Source organism: Anser cygnoides, chromosome 2 (genome assembly GCF_040182565.1).
Source record: "Anser cygnoides isolate HZ-2024a breed goose chromosome 2, Taihu_goose_T2T_genome, whole genome shotgun sequence".
NCBI classification, from domain to species: domain Eukaryota; kingdom Metazoa; phylum Chordata; class Aves; order Anseriformes; family Anatidae; genus Anser; species Anser cygnoides.
The window spans coordinates 3,998,468-4,014,944 of NC_089874.1; the positions used below are offsets into that span (position 1 = coordinate 3,998,468).

Consider the following 16,477-nt stretch of genomic DNA (forward strand, 5'->3'; position numbering starts at 1 on the left):
AGAGAGAGTAACAAACATAACATATGAACAGCGTTATAGAGCAAGGTACCTAGAATAGATACTTAAATAACACACACCAAATCTGAACTAGTAATCCCAGGTTCCTTTTATAATCAGTGGAAAGAAACAGGCATCTTTAGAGCAGAATTTAACTCCTTATAAAATGCATATCTAAAATAGGTCGGTCAGGTGAACTACTCTCTAGACTTAATCATTTCTCTCCATCCACTGAAAAGATAGACTACAGTACCTGGTTCCCACACGAATGTTTGACACTTGGGCATCTGGTTAAGCTGCATCTCAGGCACAATAATGCCACTTATAGCAAACTAATCTTACAAAGCAGCAGTCAGCCTCTGCAATCACTTACAAAGAGATGTAGTGCTGCTAAGCCATGTATTCAAGTAGTTCATAGACAACACTGATGGAGGTATGACATTTTTTAGCAGCTGAAGGTCTTGCACACTGACAATGTTTGGACTACACAGTTATACAGAGGTACAACTGGTAGCAGGATCAAGATTTTGCTTGGAACAAGATACAGAAAACTAATGTCAATTCCAGGCAATGAAAATGAATATGAATATAATGTCCTTAAGATTTAGTTACAGAGACGTAATAAGCTTTGATGGTCCCTCTAGAAGATGAGAATTTGTGTAACATACATGGTAAAAATACTTTGTTTCCTGATGACACAGTCCAACCATCTTTTTGCTGATTTCTTGAGAGAAAAATATAAGAAAAAAATACCAAAATGGAAAAACCTATGGCCTTTTAAATTAAGTCAGACAATGTTCTATGCATAGAGAGACATATGTATATATATATATATAAAAAAAAAAACACAGCAAAGATCAAGGTGAGACAAAAGATCATGAGCAGAATTTGTCACCAATAGTTTCAGTTATATTTATTAACTCTCACACACACCCCTTGAACAGGAATAACCTCAAGAGATAAGGTTGAAATTAATCTGACCAAATAGAGATATCTGTAACATTGACATCTGCCACAGGACTGTTACTTGGATCTTATTGTGAGCAGAGAGCAAAAGAGGCTTGAAGAGTTCATTTCATAGCAAGATAGATGGCCAGTTTACATCAGCTGAATTGCACCTTAATGATAAGCTTATAAGGGGACCTCAGTGTCACCAGTTCAGTTGTAAATGTCATCACTAAAGATATCTGAAGTCAATTATGATTAATGTCACCTTTTGCAATTTATCTGAGGCCAAACAGCAAAAATATCTGAGAACAAGAGAAGCACTTGGGTGTGTTGATGCCTTATTTAACCCTTAGGAAACAGATCCAATTTTTTCAAATTTAAGTCTAAATCCATTTTAATAATTAAGCACAGAAATTAAATCTCCTGAAGCTAATCCCTCTGCCCATATTTCACTATGATGGCTGTCCTTGATCTGCTCAGATAATTTATGCTCTAGGTGAACAACAGAACAAGATGAGTAGCTCTATATAGAGGCATTGTTTTGGCTTTAATTCTATTAAACATCACAATTAGTGATTATCTGTGCAGAAGCTCTGCAAGATGTAGGAGGAATGAACAAGCAAATTCATGACTGTTAATCAATAAAGTGCATCTTTTTATTCATGATGTGACATCTTTTAAAGATTATCTTTGAATCCTTCTTTTCACTGAGTTTCCCTTCTCTTCATCTGGCCTCCTGTGTGATAAATTGCTGTGGGCTTCCTACTGGGTATGCAGGACTGTAGTGCCCTTGCTCTAACTAGGGAAGGTGTGAGTATTCTTATCTATTGACAAATTAAATAATCGCTTTCTTTACCAGTCTGATCTGGTTACGGTACCTGTGCAAGCTAGAAAATGCTTTTAGAATATATCTCCCTTCTGCCCTTGACTGCCACATCCATTTTGAAACATGTCTTCAGTCCTTCCTAAATCCCCTGACTTGGTAGTAGCAGTAGTGGCAGCTGCAGTGTGCCTCTGTGCCAGGTGTGAGGGGGGAAATGCAGCTTTATGGACTGCTTTCCCTTCATTTGAAGTTGTTTCTCAGGTCTGTAGGAAAAGAGAAAAGCATTTGGGTAGAAGCAGCCCAAGGGCCACATGTTGGATAGTGCTGTCTTAGATGAAAGCAAGGTGACAAGTCTTTCTGCAGGTAATGACTTATTTCAGCCTGGTGGTTGTGCAGCTGCATGCTGCCTGTTCTTGGAGCAGACCGAACAATTTCCCTATAGTGAATAAGCAGTTCTGTGTCAGAGATGTTTGGATGTCTAGCAACAACTAAAATCTTGTGTAAAAGGAACACCTCTAACTAGCAAAATAATCGAGCTTTATTTTGCAGTAGTTCAGCTGCTAAAGAGCTAACATACACTTTGCTCTTTGAAGTTTGTATAAATCATAAGTGTTATTATAAAAAATCAACACAATAAATAGTTGCTCTGTTGAACTCTTAGAAAATGATGCAATTATCAAGCTACAGTCTATAGAGACCTCCTCGTCAATATTTCAAACAAATTAGAAGAACCTTAACATCAAGACTATTGATGGAAAAAGAGCCAAACACACTACCTGTCAGATGTGGAAATATCTGTGACAGAATGCTGTGAGGAAAGCCCATAAATTTGAATAATTAAAATGACTCTTTTTTACTAAAATTAAAGCACATAGCATGTGGTCATTGGAGCATGCAGAAAACAGTCTGCTAAAATTTGGAGTTCTTAAAGAATTCCATCAGAAAAAGACAGGTAAAATACAGAGGTCTGACCATCAGAAACAATTGTATATATTTATATATATTGTAAAATACGTAGGGGGAAAGTATGTTATATGGATTAGACATGAATGTAGATATCTACTACAAAACAGAAGGTGCAGAAGAATAGCCAATCTCCATGCTTCCAACTGCAAGAAATCTGTAATAGGTCTGTTTTTTCACCAGAGAGAACATATCTTCTTTCTCTGTCCTCTCGGGTTTCTCAAATAATTACTTGTGTAATTATTTAACGTCCGCTTAGTTTTCTCAAGCAGTTCCCTTGAGGTCTCCAACCCACCATACCCACATGTGTAGCACTTAGGAATGGAAAATATTCATATCACCTAGATTTTGCCTTACTTCACACTCAGTTCAGGAGAATAATTCTTCTAGTCTCTCTCTACACGGCTGGCAGTTCAGGTTCTCTGGCTTACATTCTAGAGATGATCATCTCTCAACCTTGACAGCAGAAAACACCTGCAAAATGATCCAGTGCTGTTCCTTACCCAAAAATATATAAGCACCATTAATTTAAATCATTTCTATCTGCAAATTGCTGTATGACTATTTGCTACGGTGTGCGAGTTTATTGTCATGATGCTGGCAAACACTGTAAACTGTACAATATATCTTTGTTATTCATATCTTCAAAATATTAGCTGGCATATACAGTTTAGTGGCTATAGCAACACTGATAAATTTAAAATTAATGACCCTTATTTGGTTAGTACAGAAAGGTCAAGGACTGAACAGTACGGAACACAAACAGGAAGAGCAGATTTGAAAGATTAACTACTAACCGAAGCTAAACTAGGCGCCAGACTTGGTGGTGTGAACATTCCCCATCCTGATACCATTTGTCCCAGGAGTGAATAGACCTGCCAGGTCCTCAGTCCTCAGAAGAAAAAGTGGTGGTGTCTGTCTTTTGAATAGCAAATGCTAGGCATGAAATTATGAGTCCAATTCCCCCTTACTTTTTCTCAACCTCTCAATCATTTTATTTTTCCTAAAATCACCCTAAAGACCTTTAAACCGTCCCTGAACTGGGCTGGTAGTCCATGGTGATGACTGACTTGCCTCTGTGCACAGAGAACTGCATATACTTAGGAACATGCTATGACCTCTGCTATGCCTCCACCCTAACTGCTATCACCAATACATGTAGTAGAATTTTTGTCAGTAAATTAAATATCCTATTATTCCCTCATACTGAGCAAACAGTGACTGAAAGGCCAGGAAAACATATTTGAATGGTTTCAGTTTGGACATTACATGTCTATTGTAAAGCCACTCATATACCTAAGATGGCTGCAGATCTAAAGATCTAAAGAGGACTGGGTGAAGAGGCCCTAGAGTTTCTCTATCAAAACTCTGTAGAGTTTCTATGAAAAATACTTGAAAGAAGATTGACTGTAGTACAGGCCAGGAGGTCTGCCTCTTCTCCAGACACACTGGTAGTATATATAGGTGTTGTGAAATTCTGGAGATCACATTTTTTGTAGTGGGACCAAAGAAGTGAGAGCATGCTCAGATGCTTTTGAAGAAAGGTGTCATTAAAGCAATAAAGGGTTTTGAATTTTTCTCTCTCTTTTTTTTAAATTTATTTATTTATTTATTTATTTATTTATTTATTTATTTAGTGTAGTGGTGGTGGTGGTGTATTTTTTATATTTCGTGTGTATGATTTTTGGTTGCAGGATGGGATTCCTCTCTGGATTTTACTGCATCTGAATACTCAGCAGCAGCCTGAGCAGAGTTGGGCAATAACTCCATCTGTTTCTCACTACCTTCACAACATACCTACTTTGTGTTATCATGTTTGCATTTGAAGAGAAGCAGCTTGTAAATCTCTGACACATCAGACTTTTTCCCCTGCTCTCAAACACGCACATACTGTATCATACAGTGGGTGTAGGTATCTGACATGCTAGATAGCGTGACAGATAATATATGCTATTATGAGCTCTCATTTCCCAGCCTCTGGAAGTGCTGGAACATTTCTTTGAATTGGTGTTATCCTGCATCTTCAAATACTACGTGAATGTAGCATAATCTCTTCACAGATTATCAAACCAAAAAGATCATGGAAGTCACCTAGTCTAACTTTTGCATAGCATATACAATTGGTGTTTTATGTACTTCAACAACTAGCTGCTGTTCAACTAGGATTTATGGGAAGGGGTTCAGGGCTGGGAAGGTGGGGGTTGTGTTGTGTTAAGGGGAAAACAATGATAAAAAATATTGACTTGTAAATTTGAAGTCCCCCACATCCCCAAATTAGTTCTTTCCATTTGGTATCTAATTTTTGCAAAAGAGCAATAGCATTTAATAACAAAAGGGTGGATTTCAGAGAATCATTAAGAATAAATTTCTGTTTTTCCTCCTTTAATCTTGATATCCTCACTAGCTATGATCGTTTTTTTTTTTTTTTAACTTGCTTATCCTATTAAAATCACTGACCATACAGGTACTTTTTTGCAATATAAAGAGAGAAGAGGGATTGTTGATTTGAAGACCCTTTGTTTTTAAATAAATGCACTAACAAAATGGACATTTAAAAATTATTTTTATTTTTCAATTACTCTTGGGGGTTCGCTTCCCACTATGTAAAAATGGAATATTATTACAAATGCTTTATCATATTGTGTTATGTTGGTTATTATGCTGATTATAATATAATTGCAGAGTAACTCAACCCAAATTACATTGCTATGTTTTAGCTATTGTAAACTGAGAAATGATCCTTTAGCTTGCTGAAAGTACAAGGTGACTTGTCCAATTAAAACCATATTTGTTTGTTGTTTTTTTTTTTTTTTTTTTTTTTTTTTACTTATTTAGAATGAAACTGATTGCATGTATCTAAAGGAAAAAGGGTAGGCCTTTGGGCAAGATTTGTAAACCTGTAAAAATTTAAGGATGCAAATAACAAGAGATACTCAAATCCTTCCTGATTCTTTTGACTGGATTTCCAAAAACATGTAAATGATTTGAAGTGAGATCTATGTGAGACTTATGTCCCTAAAAGTATAAAGAACTTTTAAAAATCCTACACAAGCTATTGCCATCCCATTTAATTAAGTCCAGAAGAGTCTAGCTTTTTAGTGTTCCTTTTTTTGCAGATACTCAATTTTTTCTACTTAGTGGTCTTGCAAGTGTCTTTCTCTTGTGAGACCCGAGCAGTTCTGTTTTTCTCAGTGTTATAAGTAGTTCAGATATGCAGGATGGGCTTTCTTCCAAATGTCTCTCTTGAGTGATTCATGCAGTATGTGTTTTCCAAGGAACTCAGAAGAAGATATAACAAAACAACGTTCCTCTTGTATTTATTTATTCAATGAAAAGAATTCTGTTAATGTACAATTTCGATAGAAGATCTCAGTCTGAGATGAAAGATGATATTTTGGCTAGGAAACTGGTATGAGATGTTGATTTGATTTTCATTAGACATAGGAGGTGGGAGATGAAGTTGGGTTTTCTCCTCTGCTTGCAGTTTAATGGACACTTGACTTTCTATATCAATATTCCTACTGCGTGATAAATTAAGACAGGAGGTAGCACTCAAACCCTGACAGAGATATCATTCCTTTGTGTGAAAAATCATGAAAGATTAATTTGATGAATGAGAGAGTGAGAGAGAAGACTATGCTCTAGTTGAGTAGTTTTAAACTTGTGGCCTACTAGGGTATCCAGCTACTGAATCCTGGGGATCTGAAAAAGCAAGAGTGAAAGACAAACCTACTTTAATTTCCCAGGCAGCACTTTGCTCTTCCACGGGGATATTTTTAGGCATTTGCAAAGTGAAAAACATTGACAACTTTTTCTGTAGCCTAACAAGTAAGAAACTGGTAGGTGAAGCTTGTGTTCCAGATCATCTTTCATGACTGCTTTGCACACTGTAAAACTACTGTTTCACACAGGTACAAAGTAGGAAAGGGGTAGAGGCCTGTCATGGCAAACATCATGGGCTGCTAATTTACATCTGCTAGTTTAGCTACTGCAGAGTTACAGAAAGCCAACTGGCTATAGCTTCTTTTGCTCAAGGAAGGATTAGTGGTGGTTACTTCTAAGAGTCTAACCCAAACCAGTCACAGCCTCTACTCTTGTACATAGCAAGTCTGATTATTTCATCTGTCTTTCCAACTCAACTCCATCACTTCTGTAGAAGGAATAGCCGGGAATGAATAAATTCAGGGCTGACAAAATCCTTTACGGAAAAGCCTTTATTGGGATTTGTTAAGTGAGGTAAAGATTGGCCACCTCCTCCAGCTACTCTGGCCCAGCACTGCTCCTGCATTGCCACTGGGGCCCAGTCTGGCATCCAGGGACCTGGGGTCTCTGCCCAGGCTGGGGGATGCAGCTGCTGCTTCCTCTTTTGCAGGTCCAACCTGTAGCACATACCCCAGAGACACACAGACACGGACAGAGACAAAACACTGACAAAACCAGTCACACAGGCTGCCCCAGACAAGGTCTGCCTTCAACAAGTACACAGCATAGACACAGACAGCCGAGTCCCCTTCCTCTTCTCAGGCTGGTAGAGATAGAAGTTCACAAGTGGCACACACACAGCACTCTCCAAGTTCACAAGCACACACACATTCACGGATCCCTGGAGTACCTGCATGGCCCCTCTGTCCACCCAGCACTGCTGCCTGGATCCCTGGCCCTCTGGCAGCACTGGATCCCTGGCCCTCTTACCCAATTCACAGGCCTCTGGCCCTGCTTCAGCTACTGCTGTGGATCCTGCACTCGCCTCCCTCGTGCCTGTCCCCGCCAGCATCTGGCTTGGGAATATACACTGCTCCCATCCTATAGCTGGGAGAGGATCCCCACTCACTTCCAGTAGCTGGAAGCAGAGGCTTGGGGCACCTACACCCCCAGCCTGTCTCCTATACCCCTGGCGAGACTGCAGTAGCTGACCCCACAGGCCAGGGGTGCCCATTCCCCTGGTCTGTCTCCAGTAGCTGGCACTAAATTCCACTAAATTCCACTCAGCAGTTCCCTCAGCAGCTGACACTTGGCATAAAAAGTCTGTAGGACCTTTTCCAATCCAGAGAGCTGTGGCTCCTCCAACTGCCATTGCTGGGACCCCCAATCTCTCCAGTAGCTGGCACCAGAGTTCACAGGGCCTACAGCTCCAGTCTGATTCCAGTAGCTCGTACCAGTTTCACTCAGATCCCACCAGTGGCTGGTGTTGAGACCCCAAGTCGCTCCAGTCACTGGCACCACAGGCCTGGGTTGCCCGCTGCCCCAGCCTGACTCCAGCAGCTGGCACAAACCTTTACTCACACACACACAGGTCTTGCCAGGAGCTGATATGTAGACCTTGCAGCTCATACACACATGGGAAAGAGTATAAATACACAGAGAGAAAGTTAAGAAAAGATTTAATGAGAAAATATTGGAAGATAGGACAGATTGTGGTGATGAAGCAGAGAGTTCAGACAGAGAAGCATACTGACCAGCCCCATTTTACATGTGACAAGCCCTTTCATACACTTTTCTACCCATCTCCCCTCTTTATTCCTTCTGCTTCCCCTTTCTACTGCAAAACCCTCATGTGTTTGCAGAGATTTGAAGAACCTTCAAACCCTCTCAGTCTGGGGCCTTTTGGTTCACATCTTATCAGCTGCAAGATTCATCCTTCCTGGAAATGGCATTTATAGGTTTTTAGCCTACCAGCTAGCTGACTGAGAGGTTTGTTTCTTGTGATTGCCTTCCAGTCCTCAATCAGATAATTTTGCTGGAATAAACATTCTTGTGTGCTCTCATAAATTAGTGTGACTGATCAGACTTGTTTCCATCACTGCGTCCATTTCTTATTATCCCTTGTTGTCTTGGCGAAGCTCCATGACCAGTTACCCTTAAAGGTGCAGATACTCCCTTTCTACATATCCTTACAGGATTTAGCTGGTAGGTTTGGCACCTAAGCAATATAGACTGAGATCATAACAGAGCATGTGAGCAACAAATTATTCCTCTTACTGCTCCTGAGATAGTGGGTAGACTTGTACCCATGTAGTGACTTAGAGTTTGGGGCAGAAATCCGGGAAACATCGTGCTTTGGAGATCAGAGTCGGGAGCACAGAGTAGGGCACATAGCTCCTCAAAGTTTCTAAATCACTTCAAAAATATTGGTCCTCGAGTCGTATTCATCTTCGTAGACAAAAGGGGAGGTAGAAACCTATCTTCCATCTTCCATATAAATCTATCAACAAATGAAGAGGGTTTTGTCAAAAGATATGTGTGCATCAACAGCTGTGAGTTCTCCCCTTTACAGTCTGAACATATCCATTACCTGTCAGCTGTGTGTTGCATCCTTAGTTCATTAAAAGCCAAAAACCTTTCATTGATTTTAGTAGACTTTAAAGGTAGACCATTCTCATTATTTTAAATGAGTTATACGAATGCCCTGGGATCTCTGTGCCAGCCCTGAAAAACTGTCTAAAGAGTACACAAAGAAACTCTTAAGCAGTACCTTACCTGCAAAATAATGAACAAAATCTCTTTGCTTTTGTTACTGTTGGAAGAGTTTATTTATTTAAGGTATTTTCAATAAAGACTTAAGCTCCATTATGAAATAGCAGTCTCTGAACTAATACAAACACGTTTCCAGCCAAAATAAAAGATCACCTTCTGTCACTCAGAAATGTGATAGATGTTGCTTGAAGAGTTTATTGTTTGAACAGAAATGAATATGATCTAGCGAAACAAGAGCAGAGAAAATCAACCACAGAATGGCTTGGTAAGAGCTCCATTATGTTTAGTTTGCCAAGAAATACACCATGAGTTTTCCTGTATCTGTTTCACACATTTGCCAAATTCAGCCCTAATTCAGTCTGTGAGGAGGCAGCGTGAGTTCATTACATGATTTTTCTCATCCTAAAGAATGAAGCACAACCTAAACATATATATACATTCTTTAAAAAAAAAAAAAACTTTTTGTTCCTCACTTTGATCATACAGGCAAGTATGTGGACTAATTGAGATGTGCATTCCTATACTGCATGCACACATGGAAGGGTTTTTTAGACTACAACTGGCATCTTACTCCAACTGAAATGCCCTAGGATATCTGTCTGGGCCCCCCACCTGACATACCAAAAGTCTCCAGGTCTCCTGTAGGTCCTGTTCCCTACTTGTCAGCCCTATGTAGATGCTGAATTTATCCAAGGGGATTTTCAGCAGCACTTAGAAACCTATTAGAGGCAACTGAATAACAACTTCAGAGTGAATTGAGATGAATTCTGTGGCTAATCCTTAATATTTTGATACACTGTTATAACAAGCTAGATTTTATCTAACTTCTTAAAAGTAGAGGCATAGGGCAAAACAGTTTGCACCTCCTCTGTGAGCGGCCCTGTTTGTGTCCAATCCTTTGATGGGCATCCATCTTCTGTAGGCTTTAGACAAAACCACTTCACTTAAATTTCCACAGTGAGGTATCTTGTCTTACATACTTGTTAGTTCTCATCACAATGCTGCCCGTGACCTTATACCACCCCTGAAGGACTTCTCTGTGCTTGTTCTCAATGCTGGGCTAAAGGACCTCTTGATTAGAGTGCCAGGGTGTTGGAGGAGATATACATATTGCAGCTGTGGAGTCTGGTTCTCAGTTACAAGGAGGCTTTGCGATGATTCTCCATCTAACTAAGAGGTCTTAACTTTGATGTAAATGTAATTCATGTTTTCTCAAGATCCCTTCATTCTGCAAGAGTGGTATTGAGTGGTCTCTTTTCTGTTGAGAACCAGGTGCTTTGGTATGAAATAATTTGCAAGCCTTTATTTATTTACTTATTTTCTATGAAGGGGAGAGAGTTCTCAGTGTAACATACTCCCTCCTACTTAGGTTGTGAAATTTCAACCCCAGTGACTCACTGTTCACCTGTTCTGTTAGAAGTGTCAGAAGGCATTAATGCTTTTCAAGCTGTTGAAGATGGGATAGAATGATATCAGACCATGCAATCCTCTTCTGCCTCTCACCAGATCCTTACTGATATGTCTTCTGTAAGTTATGAGTAATTTTTCTTTTCTTTTCTTTTTTTTTTTTTTCTTTTTGGCAGAATATGCATCTCATTCAGAGTTGACACTTATCAAATCATAACTGACATTCTAATTTTTAAATTAATGATTAACAGTATTCTGATTTTGAATGTTAGTTTAATAAGCTACTTTCCCCCTACCTTCCCCAAGCAGCTTTCGGGAAAGGGTGGCGTTAGCAGAAACAAGAATTCAGTGGAGATGTGCTTACTACCCTGTTGAAAAGGAGGATTGAATCCAAGTTCCCCTGTTAATAGCTGAAACTCATTTCCCGTTTACAGATATGAACCCTGCAAAAAGAGTTGCAAGTGAGAGAGGTAAATTCCCATTCTCACCCTGCTGCCACTGCTGCAGGAGAAGATTTTGAACTGCTGCAGGAAGAGAGAAGTGATTCTGGAGACCCGTTTAGTGCCTCCCACAGCAGCATATACGTCTTGGCTATTTGAAGGGAAGCAGCTTCATGAATATCTGAGCAAACAGCCCTCATATGTTCACCCACTCCCCTAAGCACTACCAACCTTGCACAGTGCTAACTGAACACACATGGTGGGATTTGCCCAACCTAATTTCATATAGCTACATCTTTTTTTTTTCTTTTTTTTTCCTTTTTTTTTTTTTTTTTTTTTTAAGTCCAGGGGCTGCAGAATTGCTACTGCTTATCAGTCCCTGAATGACAGCTCTTGCAGACGTTTGTTCTCGGCCCATGCATGTTAATGTCTAATGTCCATCCATTTTTCCTAGGAATGCACTGAGTCAGAGCTGGGATCACATTGTTCAGATTTTTTCTCCTGCAGAAAATAGTTGGGCTCATTCATTGTACAAGGCAAGCACCTTGTGGCAGGGACCCTGGGTATATTATACTCCTTGCATCAAGTCTCTGTAGAAGTTTAAGTCTTGAAGCATATAGTTCATTATTGTTCTTAAATCTATTATTGTATCTTAAATCTATTATTCATTATTAATACTTCATTATTACTCAGCATTCATTTTTTCCTTATGAGAGTTGTGTATATTTCTGAAATCCGTGCATACTTCCAGCTTATTTTTTATTCTTACAAACTTCAATTTCCCAGTTTCTTGGGGCAGTGCAGTTTGTTATCTGCTTTATATTATAACAAAATATTCCTGCCTTTCAGAATCTCACTGGGAGGTGAGGGATTTATGATTAAACTGTGTGACTGCAAAAAATGCAAATGGGAGCTATGACTGAGTCACTGACATGGCAAAGGCTACTTTATTAAACCCAATTATGAGTGGATACTGGATCATTTAAATTGGGGCAGTGATCTTTCTGGTGGAATTTGAATAGCATTCTCTTCAAGTTTTAGGATTGGTAATTTTCAAGCTCATGTGCCAGCTAGAATTCATTGGCCATTTTCCTCCATGTCTACCTTTAACTGAGTAGAAATCTTCAGCTCATTTTATATGGACCACATCCTCACATTGACAAGTTTTCTGCAGCTGAGAACTGCCCATGTAATTTTTGGCTGGATATATCCTAGTTACAGGAGGGAAGGTTGGTAAAAGTAACATATTAGGATGCTAATGCTTTATAGCATCTTTCAGTCTGTCTTTATTTGCACCTAACAAGTTTTTTGAACGTATGTGTCAGTCAGAAGGAATTCTAGTACCAAAGCAGATGATCCTCTGAAGCTTCATGGGTGACCATCTTAAATTCACAGTAACCAGGCTTAATGGTCTGATTGAGAGCAATGGTCTATATCCAGGTATGGCTACCAGCACTCTTCTGCTCTGTTCTTACCCTGTCACTGCTGAAGTCAATGCTCATAGTGATTCTTGTTTCTGATTTTTCCTAGGTGCATTTCTATAACATCCTAAGACTGCTTTGTGGCTTGGTTAGCTAATGGCTTTAAAACATTTGGAATGTACTACAGTCTTTATGGATTTTGTCAAAATGAGAACAGGGTTGCTACTATTGATTGCATTTAGCAGATGAGCACTCAAGTATAACAATAGGTAAAGCTCTTATTTAAGACTAGAACATATTGTACGGTCTGTTAGTGCTGTTAAAAACACTTAACAATTGTTGGCTTATTCCCTTGAACTATAATAAGAAAGCAGTCAAATCAATGCATTTGACTGATTTTCCATTAACACAGTAGGTCAAAGTGATTGTCCACCTTCATGAATTCCTATGCTGACAGACCGATGCAGCAGCAAAATATGTTGAACAGGCATGGTAGGTTTTCAGCTCAGCAAAGTGATGTCATCAAGGGACAACAGCTGTTGGCTAAAAATGAGCCAAACAAACAAGCAAACAAAGTAAACAAAAACAAAAAAAACAATATAACCACAGCTTCCATGCCCAATTTATATGTGATTACCATTTTGCTTGGGTGTCTGCATCATATTTGAATAGTTTTAGGCCCTTCACAAATTCTGAAGCCATTTTTTTTGACTTGAGGAACCTTAACTATCCAGCACCTCTTTTCCCTTTTCAAGGTGGAAGGCAGGAAACAATAACATTTATACTAGGAAACATAGTTTCTATCAATTGATTTGTACTCTTGTTTTCAATGTCTCTCAGTGCAGTTTTCTCTCATTCTTTTTTTTTTATTATTATTATTCTAGTGTTTTTTTTTTTTTCCATTTTAGTGCATAGACAAAAGAAAAAGTCATAATTTCATGATATGTCTAAATTCAAATCACTGTTTTAAAGTGTTTTTTCATCATAGTGAACTACAGTTATTTGGGTCTAAGGGCTACTGTGCCAATATATGATCAACACTTAGGAGGCTTGTCTACTTGAGAGATGGTCCCATTGTGAGATACATTGTTCATTTTTTTCAAGCTTTCACTTCCACTTTTATTCCCAGTGACTTCCCAGTGATATGCTTTAACAGTTTTTGAGACACAGGGAGAGAAGTACTTTGTTAAGGACAGGTAGCTTTAGATACCTCAACCTACAGTAACAGGATCAAAATCTCTTCATCTAGCCTTTGAACATCCACAACTCTGGCCTTTTTTTTTTAATTTATTTAATTTATTTTTTTTTGTGGTCCAACACTGCTGACATATGCTGATTGTTCCTTGGTAAAAAAAAAAAAAAGACTATCTTCATTACTACACCCAGAAAATGCTCTTTTCAGGCAGTGACTTCCAGATACATACTTTACCACTGCTGTTTGATCTTCATCTTATCACTATTTCAGGACTGAAGATCTTCAGGGCATCAGCCAACTTCCTTGTAGGCCTGTAGGTCTTGAATGACAACATACTTAAACATCTCCCTTGTCAGTTCAGTCTGATGTGCTTATTCTGCCACTGGTGTCAAAGCTGAGGTTAGTGGAGATCTAGTCAGCAGAGTCAACAGAATTCATCTGATCACATGTAGGTTCAGTTGCCCACACATAGGTTCCTGGTATAGAACATCCAAGACAGCAGTGGAATGTTGCTAGCTGTGACAAAGGACCTATGGGAAACCTAATACTTTGGGAACAACAGCAGGATACCCTACAGAATCTGATGTTTATATTTAGGCACCTAAATCCTCCAGTTTTCCAGGTGTCTAGATTTTAAGTGATGTGAATTGCTTTCTAAACTTCACTGACTCAACTGTCTAGATGTCTATTGATTATAATGAGAGCTCAGACAACCAGCTCTCTTGTGGATAACCTCATGAAGATACTTAAATTTCCTAATTTGCAAACTGAATCTAACTCCTAAGGGCTTGGCACATAAACTAGGGCAGAAGATTCTCATCCTAAATAGCTTCTTGAATGTCATAACAACTCAAGTATGTTCCAGCAAACAGTTCACTTCTTTTTCTTTTGTCTGATTTCCAGAAAAACAACAACAACAAAAACCCCCTAACTTTTAACTAAAAGCACTGTGGTGATTAAAAAATCACAATAAGCAAGCCAACATAAATTTCATCATATTGCACTCAAGGTTGTTTCTTCCAAATGACTCACATTAGATTAATCTCAGGTTCTGTAAAGGCAGAAGATGCACTGCATGCTCTCAGCGTGCTAATGAAACTGTATGAACTCATCAATTAGCAACATGGAAACCCATGCATCCCAGCTTCACATGAGAACCCATTGCCTGCAGCAGCATCAATGTGCATATTGACTGAGCTGGTGCTGAATGCAGAAGGATTAATTTAACCAACTTGTGCAAACTCAAAGAGACACACCAGGCCCAGAGCAGTGGGAAACTTCTTTCTCAACAGCTGCATCATGCAGGGTAGGTATTTTGAAATTGGATAGCAGAGACAAAATGATTGATTAAGCTATGAATTAAGTAGTAATTCATTAAGTAGATTCAATAAAGCATTCACTTCACACCATGGAGATCTTTTTTGCTTTTCTAATAGTAAATTTATGTTATCCACACAATATAAACACAAAGTATTGGCCATTATGTATACAACGGAAATATTTATAAGTAATAAATCAACTGACACCAGAATTTGGGCTGGACACCTCAGTGTCTGTGCTGTTAAATTATAAGCAATGTCCCTGGCACAATAACAGTCCAAGACAATTACCATTCTCCCAAATGATTTGGGCATGGTAAAGGAGTTAGCATAGGTCACAGATCTGTTCCACCTGCTAAAGCAGCTTTGGTTTGGTTTTGTGTAAGTGTCTTGAGGATAATAAAGTTTAATTTTAAGGAAATGGTCAGACTTTATCGGTTGGCACCACAGACAGAGAATGAGCCCTGACCACTCCACATCCTGAAGTATGGTGTGTGAATTATACGGACATATAGAATTATTCTAAAATAAAGATAGCTCTAGAGGTTATGACAGAATGGTGGGACAGGATAGCTGCAGCTACAGATCTCTGTTCCAGATTTACAGGGGGACTGGTACAATCTCTTGCAGTCTGTTTTGGACAAGCCTCTGAGGGTATTTTATAATAACATAGGCTATAAAATAATAATAATGATGATGAATTGTTAAAATTAAGCCCAATTTCTGTATACATACTGGTGTGCATTGTATAACAACAGAGGAATCCTCAAATCATTGCTGGATCCAGCTTGGGTAATGACAAATCCTCATTTACCTCCATCCACAGCTTTTCCAATCTACTAGTTTAAATGACATTACTCCGAAGAAACAGAAACATGCCCTGGCAAAAGCAGTTCCTTTACTGTAAAGGACCTAAGCTCTACATGACGAGGTGGCCGAGTGGTTAAGGCGATGGACTGCTAATCCATTGTGCTCTGCACGCGTGGGTTCGAATCCCATCCTCGTCGAGAAATAACTTTGTCCAAGGCCAAGCTGCAGGGGTATTTGGCCAACCTGATCTAGTGGTGGCATCCCTGTCTATGGCTGGGAGGTTGGAGTTAGATCATCCTTAAGGTCCTTTCCAACCAAAGCCGTTCTATGAACAGCCAAATCAATGTTTTTATTCAGATTTAGTTGATAGAATAAGATTAGCCACTAAGAAAAGAGAAGAGATAAGGAAATGGAAAATTCATTATTTTTAAGAAACAGCTTTGCACAGAGATAGATATGATTGTATTTTAAAAGAGAAACAATGTTTATTTTTCCATGACAGTGGCTGTGTTTGTCCTCTGCTTCCCATTACATCAGCTACTTCAAGACCTAAGAAGCTCTAACTTCTCACATCATTTTTTTTTTTTTTCTTTTCTTTTGCTAGGTAGGAAATGATCCTGATCCTGAATGATCAGGATGAACCCAATCTTCTTCTCCATTGTTCTAAAGCAGATCACCTC

At 39.0% G+C, this 16,477-nt stretch overlaps 1 non-coding gene across 1 annotated transcript; it reads left to right on the forward strand.

Annotated features, from left to right (window-relative positions):
• Positions 1-15,912: 15,912 nt before the first annotated feature.
• On the forward strand, positions 15,913-15,994 carry TRNAS-GCU (transfer RNA serine (anticodon GCU)). Its single transcript has one exon. It is a non-coding gene; the product is annotated as a tRNA-Ser (tRNA).
• Positions 15,995-16,477: the final 483 nt, after the last annotated feature.